The following is a 10,566-nucleotide window of genomic DNA, read 5'->3' as shown; positions in this document are numbered from 1 at the left end:
GGCGATCCATAGAAAATAAATGGATCTTTAAGAAGAAGACAGACGCGGATGGTAATGTGACCATCTATAAAGCTCGGCTTGTCGCTAAGGGTTATCGACAAGTTCAAGGGGTTGACTACGATGAGACTTTCTCACCGGTAGCGAAGCTGAAGTCCGTCCGAATCATGTTAGCGATTGCCGCATTCTATGATTATGAAATATGGCAAATGGACGTCAAAACGGCATTCCTTAATGGTTTCCTTAAGGAAGAATTGTATATGATGCAGCTGGAAGGTTTTGTCGATCCTAAGAATGCTGACAAGGTGTGCAAGCTCCAACGCTCGATTTATGGGCTGGTGCAAGCATCTCGGAGTTGGAACATTCGCTTTGATGAGATGATCAAAGCGTTTGGGTTTACACAGACTTATGGAGAAGCCTGTGTTTACAAGAAAGTGAGTGGGAGCTCTATAGCATTTCTCATATTATGTGTAGATGACATACTTTTGATGGGAAATGATATAGAACTCTTGGACAACATAAAGGCCTACTTGAATAAGAGTTTTTCAATGAAGGACCTTGGAGAAGCTGCTTATATATTAGGCATCAAGATCTACAGAGATAGATCAAGACGCCTCATAGGTCTTTCACAAAGCACATACCTTGATAAGATATTGAAGAAGTTCAATATGGATCAGTCTAAGAAGGGGTTCTTGCCTGTATTACAAGGTGTGAAATTGAGCTCAGCTCAATGTCCGACCACGATAGAAGATATAGAAGAGATGAGTGTCATCCCCTATGCCTCGGCCATAGGGTCTATTATGTATGCCATGCTGTGTACCAGACCTGATGTAAACCTTGTCGTAAGTTTGGTAGGAAGGTACCAAAGTAATCCCGGCAAGGAACACTGGACAGCGGTCAAGAATATCCTGAAGTACCTGAAAAGGACTAAGGAAATGTTTCTCGTTTATGGAGGTGACAAAGAGCTCGTCGTAAAGGGTTATGTCGACGCTAGCTTCGACACAGATCTGGATGACTCTAAGTCACAAACCGGATACGTGTATATTTTGAATGGTGGGGCAGTAAGCTGGTGCAGTTGCAAGCAGAGCGTCGTGGCGGGATCTACATGTGAAGCGGAGTACATGGCAGCCTCAGAGGCAGCACATGAAGCAATTTGGGTGAAGGAGTTCATCACCGACCTAGGAGTCATACCCAATGCGTCGGGGCCGATCAAGCTCTTCTGTGACAACACTGGAGCTATTGCTCTTGCCAAGGAGCCCAGGTTTCACAAGAAGACAAGGCACATCAAGCGTCGCTTCAACTCCATTCGTGAAAATGTTCAAGATGGAGACATAGATATTTGTAAAGTGCACACGGACCTGAATGTAGACGATCCATTGACTAAACCTCTCCCTAGAGCAAAACATGATCAACACCGGAATTCCATGGGTGTTCGATTCATCACAATGTAACTAGATTATTGACTCTATTGCAAGTGGGAGACTGTTGGAAATATGCCCTAGAGGCAATAATAAAAGCATTATTATTATATTTTCTTGTTCATGATAATTGTCTTTATTCATGCTATAATTGTATTATCCGGAAATTGTAATACATGTGTGAATAATAGACACCAACATGTCCCTAGTAAGCCTCTAGTTGACTAGCTCATTGATCAACAGATAGTCATGGTTTCCTGACTATGGACATTGGATGTCATTGATAACGAGATCACATCATTAGGAGAATGATGTGATGGACAAGACCCAATCCTAAACATAGCACAAGATCGTATAGTTTGTTTGCTAGAGTTTTCCAATGTCAAGTATCTTTTCCTTAGACCATGAGATCGTGTAACTCCCGGATACCGTAGGAGTGCTTTGGGTATACCAAATGTCACAACGTAACTGGGTGACTATAAAGGTATACTACGGGTATCTCCGAAAGTGTCTGTTGGGTTGACATGGATCAAGACTGGGATTTGTCACTCCGTATGACGGAGAGGTATCACTGGGCCCACTCGGTAATGCATCATCATAATGAGCTCAGAGTGACCAAGTGTCTGGTCACGGGATCATGCATTATGGTACGAGTAAAGTGACTTGCCAGTAACGAGATTGAACGAGGTATTGGGATACCGACGATCGAATCTCGGGCAAGTAACATACCGATTGACAAAGGGAATTGTATACGGGGTTGCTTGAATCCTCGACATCGTGGTTCATCCGATGAGATCATCGAGGAGCATGTGGGAGCCAACATGGGTATCCAAATCCCGCTGTTGGTTATTGACCGGAGAGCGATCTCGGTCATGTCTACATGTCTCCCAAACCCGTAGGGTCTACACACTTAAGGTTCGGTGACGCTAGGGTTGTAGGGATATGTATGCAGTAACCCGAATGTTGTTCGGAGTCCCGAATGAGATCCCGGACGTCACGAGGAGTTCTGGAATGGTCCGGAGGTAAAGAATTATATATAGGAAGTGCTATTTCGGGCATTGGGACAAGTTTCGGGGTCACCGGTATTGTACCGGGACCACCGGAAGGGTCCCGGGGGTCCACCAGGTGGGGCCACCTGTCCCGGGGGGCCACATGGGCTGTAGGGGGTGCGCCTTGGCCTACATGGGCCAAGGGCACCAGCCCCAAGAGGCCCATGCGCCTAGGGTTTCAAGGAGGGAAGAGTCCTAGGAGGGGAAGGCACCTCCTAGGTGCCTTGGGGAGGAGGGATTCCTCCCCCTTGGCCGCACCCCCCTAGGAGATTAGATCTCCTAGGGCCGGCGCCCCCCCTTGGCCCTCCTATATATAGTGGGGGAGATGGAGGACTTCTTACCCCTTGCCTTTGGTGCCTCCCTCTCCCTCTCCAACACCTCCTCCTCCTCCATAGTGCTTGGCGAAGCCCTGCCGAAGTACTGCAGCTCCATCACCACCACGCCGTCGTGCTGCTGCTGGAGCCATCTTCCTCAACCTCTCCTTTCCCCTTGCTGGATCAATAAGAAGGAGACGTTACGCTGACCGTACGTGTGTTGAACGCGGAGGTGCCGTCCGTTTGGTGCTAGGATCTCCGGTGATTCGGATCACGTCGAGTACGCCTTCCTCATCCCCGTTCTTTGAACGCTTCCGCGCGTGATCTACAAAGGTATGTAGATGCAATCCAATCACTCGTTGGTAGATGAACTCCTAGATGGATCTTGGTGAAACCGTAGGAAATGTTTTGTTTTCTGCAACGTTCCCCAACAGTTTTTTCATTGGGTCCAACTGCGAGTGGGAACTTGTGAATGTGTACACTCGTCACCGGGTTGCACTTCCAAAAATCTCAGCACACTGCCCAGAGGTTGAGCACACCGGTAATGTATGCACGTTCAAATACGATCATGGTGACTGTCTTCTACGGAAGATAGCAATTTGTCGAGTTCCCAACCGCTCTTGGAATTACAACAACTATCAAGTTGTTGCTATCTTCGACAAGCTTGTTGCGATCCTTCATGGTTCGACTCGATGGATATTGCTCAAAAATCAGTTTCTGTACACGGATGAGTACTGTGATGCAATTCAATACGAGGACCTTGTGTTTGCTCCCACCACTCGTGGCACTGTTTTTGCATGGCATCCTAGTAGTTTCGGTACGTTTGTCTTCCACCGTAATTATAATTGTTTCATCCACAGGCATGCGGGTTAGCAAGTTTCCCTTTTACTAATTAACCTTCTTCTTGTGTTTACAAGGTCCTGTGAACATCCCACCACCTATACTTGAAAATTTTTATAACCAAGGGGGAGATGCCGATGGTGATGATCACGAGCAGCGCCCATATACTCTGTGGCACCTAGCAACTAATTCTGATGGATCACCTCTTCTTGTGTGTATACAGCCCACTGATGATGTTACTGCTAAGGAAGCAGGTGTCTCCCATGGTCGCACTCTCCGGACCTATTCCAACACCCGTTGCATGGTATTCGGGATCGATACTAGTGTGCTAGCGCCAACTCCTTCTCCTTGGCACATAATTGATAGTCTTGGAGAAAACTCGCTCTTCCTTGGACAAAACTATCCGATGATGGTGAAAGGTGATCCAACTGTTGTTGACACATTTATGAGAAGCAACTATGTCTATACCTCGGACATTTGGGTGGTTCCCTACCCTGGTACAGATATAGTAGGCCGCTTTAGCCTGGATGATTGGTCCTGCGTTGGTCTCCAGATCTACAACGGATGGCCCGTCCCAGAGAATCACTTGTGGTTCACAGCAAGCGTTTCCAATGCCGCGGAATGGTTGAGTTGAAGTTCATTTCATGGCTTGTTATTTGTCGTGTGGTGAAAACTTTAGTATTTATAATGTATCCTCGTTGTCGATGTGGGTTGATGACCTGTTGTATGTAATAAAATGATATGCGTGTGATAAACTTACTAAATTTATGAATGGCTTTCAAGTCGCTTCTCTGAGTGAGTGGTGCGACGAGGAAAAAAATATTTTTCGAATACATAATTGTACGTGCATTGCAACAGGTTATCGGATGAGGCCAATCAACAATAGTAGTACACTATTTGTACTAGCTTCAGATGCTTCGCGCGTCGGGCGGGTGTTTTTACTGTAGCCATATGTTAATGTGTTCGCTGTACGTAACCAGCACCTCGAATCCTCGATACTAGTACTATATAGTAGGAGTAAGTAGTAGGGAGTATTAGGGTGGCATGGGCCAGAACAAGCATTCACGTCTAGGAGTACGGCACACGCCACCACCATGACATCCATCTGACACCATATTATTTCTTGGAGTCCGTGCTAGAGCAATCTCTTCAACCTCGTCGTTTCTCTAACTTCAGCCATCGCGCGGCGGGCGAGGTGGGGGTTTCCCGATAGTCGGTTTCCTTAACTGCGGTCCCACTTGTAAGGCCAACTCCAACGCACGACCCCAAACGCACCTCCGTTTTGCACGGACTCCAATGATAATTTTGACTAGAAAAGCAAGACCAAAGAAAAAAAGAACCACAAGAATACATTTTACTACTCCTATAAGTTGGATTAGTGCCTTCTCGATGCATTCATTGTTGATCTGCGGAGGCTCGATCTTGCGTCTGTGCTAGCTAAAAGTGATAGAACATCTACTAAATTGTGTTCTATCAATATATGGATGTACTCTTCTTCCCAATACAAAAACTTGCATCCATTCTACTCCCTCCATTGCACAATAAATGCCTTCTATTTGTCAAAATATATATGTATCTAGACATGTCTTAGTATATAGGTACATCCATTTTTGGACAAATGGAAGTCAAGTATTTTGGAACGGAGGGAGTACTCAATAAAATTTTGAAGTTAGCACAACTAGTCTAATCCGAGAGCAGAACCGAAGATTTGGTCGGGTTCTTCCTCCTTTTGCCGACACGTGGGACATCCAGCATCCAGGTCGTGTCATGAAAGAAAATAGAGTGGTAGTTGAAGCCACGAGATGTGCACCTTGGGTTAAACTATAAATAGAATCTTACTACTCTTGAGTAACTCCAAAAGCGGCCACCGAAGATCTTTATTGGATTTGTTTTTCATCACCAGCACGTCTAGATGAAAGATGTGCAGGTTCAGTGGGCCCTCTTGTGTTTTCACTGACATGTGGGACCGCATGTGAGCAAACAGACGATGGGCTCCGCGCGTCCGCTGGCTGGCTGAGAAGAGAGATAGAGGAGGGCTGAGCACGGACTGTAGGAAATTTGTTCTACGTACCTCGATATAGGCTCGATATAGTGGGGTGGCATGGGCCATAACTCAGTAGCATTCACGTCTAGCAGTACGGCACACGCCACCCACACGAGTCCCATCCGACACCAATTTTCTTGGAGTCCATGCTACAGCCATCTCTTCTCCCTCCTGTTTTCTCAGCCATCGCACGGTGGGTGGGGTGGGGGTTTGCCGATAGTCGGTTTGCTCAACTGCGGTCCCACTTGTAAGTGAAAATGCAACGCCGCACGCATTCCCGCTTGAGCGGCGTGCCGGACCAACCGTGTGGGGGTGCGACGCGAACACGGAAGGCTTTTCCTTTTGAACTCGTAACTTGTAAAATTTGGTTCTGCTCCATGGCGCGACCGATAGATAGAAAATAACGATTTTGCCTAGAGTAATGAGAAGTTTGGTTCTGGCGCCATTCATGCATGGAGTACGTACGAAAATTATGAAGTTGATGCGAAAGGTAAGATAATTACTGTAGTATGATATACTACTACATAGATTTGACGGAAAGATAAAAATACATACGGATCCATCAACGTTCAACGACATCCTCATGCCCTTGTGCGCCGGGTCACCAACCGACATGTGAGGAGCAGCGGCGTTGGCGCCGAGCTCAACGTGCTTCTGAACAGTGCCGTCCAAGGTTGCCCTGCGCTCCAAGAAGGCCAACGTCCTATCGTTCTCCTCTTGCATGTAGTAGTCCTTGTGGACGATTTGCGCGTAGACGTGGGTGATTATGTCGATGGTGTCTTGCTGCGCCAGGCGCTGCGCGGCGAGCGCGACCTCGAGGTGGACATTCTCCGGCGCGACGGCTGGCAGTCGCAGGGCCACCAGTGCGTCGAAGATGTTTTTACCATAGTGGCCGTTGAGGTTGGTGGGCATTGCAGAGCCTGGGTGCGTTGGCTGGAGGCTTACGTCAAAGTCGTCTGCAAGCTTCTTGACGACGGTGAACTTGTTGAGGAAACCGACGAGGACCTCGTCGAACAAGGAGACAAAGTTGTCGTCCAAGCGGCCCCTCGCCCTGGCGGCCTCAAGCTATACTACCTGGAGATGTTCCTCGGTGCCGGGCCGCAGGCCGGTGTCGTGGACCATCTGGCACAGCCGGCTGATGCTCGCGCTCATCGCCTCCATGAGTCTAGCGTAGCTTCTAGTCAACTGATCTTGCAATTCGAGTGATCACTCAGCCCTTGGTTAGCGTGCGTAGGTGCGTAGGATTTCGTAGTACTCCTCGGCCCTCTACTGCACCTTCCTTTGGCTATATGATAGGTGGGCCAGCCACCCCCTGGGGCCACGTGTCATTCACCAAAAGGCAGTTGCCGCAAGTCAATGAAGCTGCGTCCCCCTACATGTCGGTGCAATATAGTCATCTCACCGGAACTCTAGTTGGGGCCAAACGAGAGAAGTTTGATATTTACTGGTTTATTGGTCCCCTTTGCATTTTGCGCCAAGTTTTGACCTTTGATTTAACTATTAAATGTTAATGCATGTAAACAAAAATGTTGTGTAAGTCACCTTACGAAAACCAAATAATCCCAAAATACTTAGGGACGGTGCATTAACTCCCTCCTTGTTTCTTATTTCGTGACATATCAACCAATGAGAGATGTGGGTCGTGCATGCTTTCAATGACTTGAGACTACCAAACATGACATGCAGTGTTTAGTTCATTGCATGTAATCCTATTAGTACTCTAGTTAGGAGTAGCAAAAAAACATTAAGTTCTCTCGCCGATAGGAATAAAACACCATGTATTTATTTATAGAGGGAGTAGTACATTTTTGGTGACATGCATTACTAGATATTCCTAGTCAAATACTAAAATCCAGATGGACGTGGTAGTACTCCTAAATCCAGACGGTGGTGCTACTAGTACTAGTAGTAGTACTACCAATGTAGAGCTAGCACTGTACTATCCGTTGGTCAAATTATTACGTGATGCTCCTCACAGTGAAGTGACAAGACCCTGCGCCGGAGATGACACCTGAGTATAGGCGCCGTGTTCAGCATACCATAGTCAGCCTCACCATCTGCAGTCACTATCATCATGGTTGTAGAGCTAGCCTTCTTACAACTAGCCCTGTTCGACATAATTTCCCGTGCATAGATGCCCGTGCATTGCACGGAACACCAAGATTGGGGGTGGACGGCTCCGGCATCGGCTATCGCGCCAGATTTTTCCACGGCCTTCTACTCCTAGATGTGTACACGTGTGCTGGTGTGTGTTGTGTGCTGGGTATGCGCGAGTGCGTCCTTCTATGCATGCCGCCGCGCTGTGGTGAATTCTGCGTGAGTGCATCCTTCGCGCGCAAGAAGTTTGTCCTCAATGCGCCCTCAATTTACTAGCGTGCGGGGTGCTACCCCGAGTGGTTTCAACTTTGTTTACTTCACCGCGTGTCAGATGGGCCTCTAGTTTATTATTTTCACCCACTGCCACATGGGCCAGCACACGAAGATACATAACACGAGCTGACAAGGCAGCATGTGGATTGGTTGACCGGTCAACTAAACAATATACGGAGCTATATGCTGACACAGTGAGCGTATAATCTGTCGGTATAGAGAGTTCGAGTGAGAGGGGAGGCCCATGAGAGATAGCAGAGAGAGAGAAAGAGCTACTCCCTCCGTTCGATAATGTAGTTCCAACATTTTTTTAAGTCAAACTTTTGAAACTTTGACCAAGTTTATAAATAAATTATTTATATCTACAATATCAAAGATAAATGATAGTATGAAGTAAGTACATGTTGTGATGAATCTAATGATCGTTCCAGATGTAAATGTTTTTCTCCACATATACCTGGTCAAATGTTTCTGAGGTTTGACTTTTCAAAACATCCATATGCTTATGGACATGATAGAGTCCCTAACAAGAGAGAGAGAGTGAGTGAAAAAAGTGTGTGTGCGTGTGTGAAAGAGACATGGACATCACACGATAAAAGTAGAGAAAAAGTGTGTGTGTCTTATGCAAACATATCACACATGCATCTTCGACAACGGAGGCAAGGTGAGGAGATAGTGTGTGTTTGTTTGGAACCGACAGAGCAAGACCCCTAAGCTAGCACGTGGCCAAGAGGGGTCTGACAAACAAGGGAGAGAGGTCGAGAGAGACATACGGAGAAAATGCAGACATGGGGAGGAGAGAGTGTATGTTTCTCATAGAGAGATCCCCTGGAGATCGTGATGGGACTACATGGGTGGGAGATCGAGTGACAAGGTGTGTGCGCTATAGAAGATGCCCCGAGAGATATCGAGATAGACGTATGTATGGAAGGAGACAATACGTGTGTTCCTGTTGGCTATTAAGAGATAATCATACTTAGGAGGGGGGGAGTGCTTGCGCCTATGATGGATTGAGGGATTATGGTACTTAGGGGGGGGTGCGTGTCACATGGAGAGAGAACAAGGGCGGAGAGTGTTGGATAGGTCTATATGTATAGCGCGAGCGAGACATGTCTATGTGTCAACCAGGGAGATATAAGGCCAGTTTGGCTTGCGTCCTGAGCATCTTTTGCCTTGCCTGGGGTTGTGGCTGGATTTCATGCACGCTTGTTTGGTTGCTACCCTATGAAAAAGAAAGCCCGCCTGGCCTGGGTTCCCTTGCACTTTAATTAGCATGGCTGAACTCCAGACACTGCAAGTAGCCTGGCCCAGGCGACCGATTTCGAATGCCTGGTCATGCCTGGTCGTGTGGCCACGAGGCTAACAGCAACATGGATGGATATTAGCATTAAATAATTGATGCATGGATTGATTGATGGGACATTGATGCTTTGCCTGGCCCAAGCATGAACCAAACGCTTCAGCACCACACAAGCCTGGCCAGGCAGAAATATTTTACATCTCACGTCCACACCAAGCAGTACCGGCCATCAAGGCATGAGGGTCAGGTCACGAACCAAACTGACCAATAAAGTTTGAGAGAGATTGAGGAGCCCTGATAAGGCTGAGTGGTGCATCAGATAGCTAAGAGGGGGAAAGAGATATTCCATCCGCTTGATAATGCAGTGCATGTAATTTTTTTAGAAGTCAAAAACTATGGAAACTTTGTTCAGGTTTACGCAAATTTTATTTATATCTACAATACCAAAGATACATCATACAAAAATACATCTCATGGTGAATCTAATGGCATATGTTTGCCGTACTAGATGTAATTCTTTTTCTCCACGTACATGGTCAAACTTTGTGATGTTTGACTTTTCAATAAATCTATATGCTATGGACCGAGGAGAGTGCCTCAGTCGAGACAGATCAAGTGCGTGTGAAGGAGAATGAGTAAGTGTGCAAAAAGAGTATGTGTGTGAAAGAGAGAGTGACAACAAACGATAAATTAGAGAGAGAGAGTGTGTGTGTGTTTTTTCGTTTCTTATGCGAACATATCACGCATGCATCTCCGAGATGGAAAAGCGAGGCGAGGAGATACACGAAGATAGCTAGTGTGTGATTGTTTGCAACGGAGAGAGACACCCCTGTAACACATGTCCAATAGAGGTGTGGCCAACAAGGAACAAAGGTCGAGAGGGACACATGGATGGCATGGACGCATGAGGAGGGAGAGAGGGTGTGTTTGTGATAGAGAGATCCCGTCGAGATCGTGAGGGGACTATATGGGTGGGAGATCGAGGGAGTGCGTGCGCGATAGAAAGATGCCCCGAGAGAAACCGAGATAGACCATGCACATGTTTGTGATGAAGACTAAGATTAGCTAGTCATATACATATAGGGGGGACTGCGTGTGCCTACAATTGAGTGAGAGACCATCATACTTGGCTAGCTGGGCATGAGATTGTGTGTGTGCGCGTGTGAGATGGAGAGAGAACGAGGGGGAGAGATAGAGTTTTAGATGGGCCTATCAAGTGCGAGTGAGATATGCA

Source organism: Triticum dicoccoides, chromosome 2A, assembly GCF_002162155.2.
Source record: "Triticum dicoccoides isolate Atlit2015 ecotype Zavitan chromosome 2A, WEW_v2.0, whole genome shotgun sequence".
NCBI lineage: Eukaryota > Viridiplantae > Streptophyta > Magnoliopsida > Poales > Poaceae > Triticum > Triticum dicoccoides.
This window is presented reverse-complemented; position numbering follows the sequence as displayed.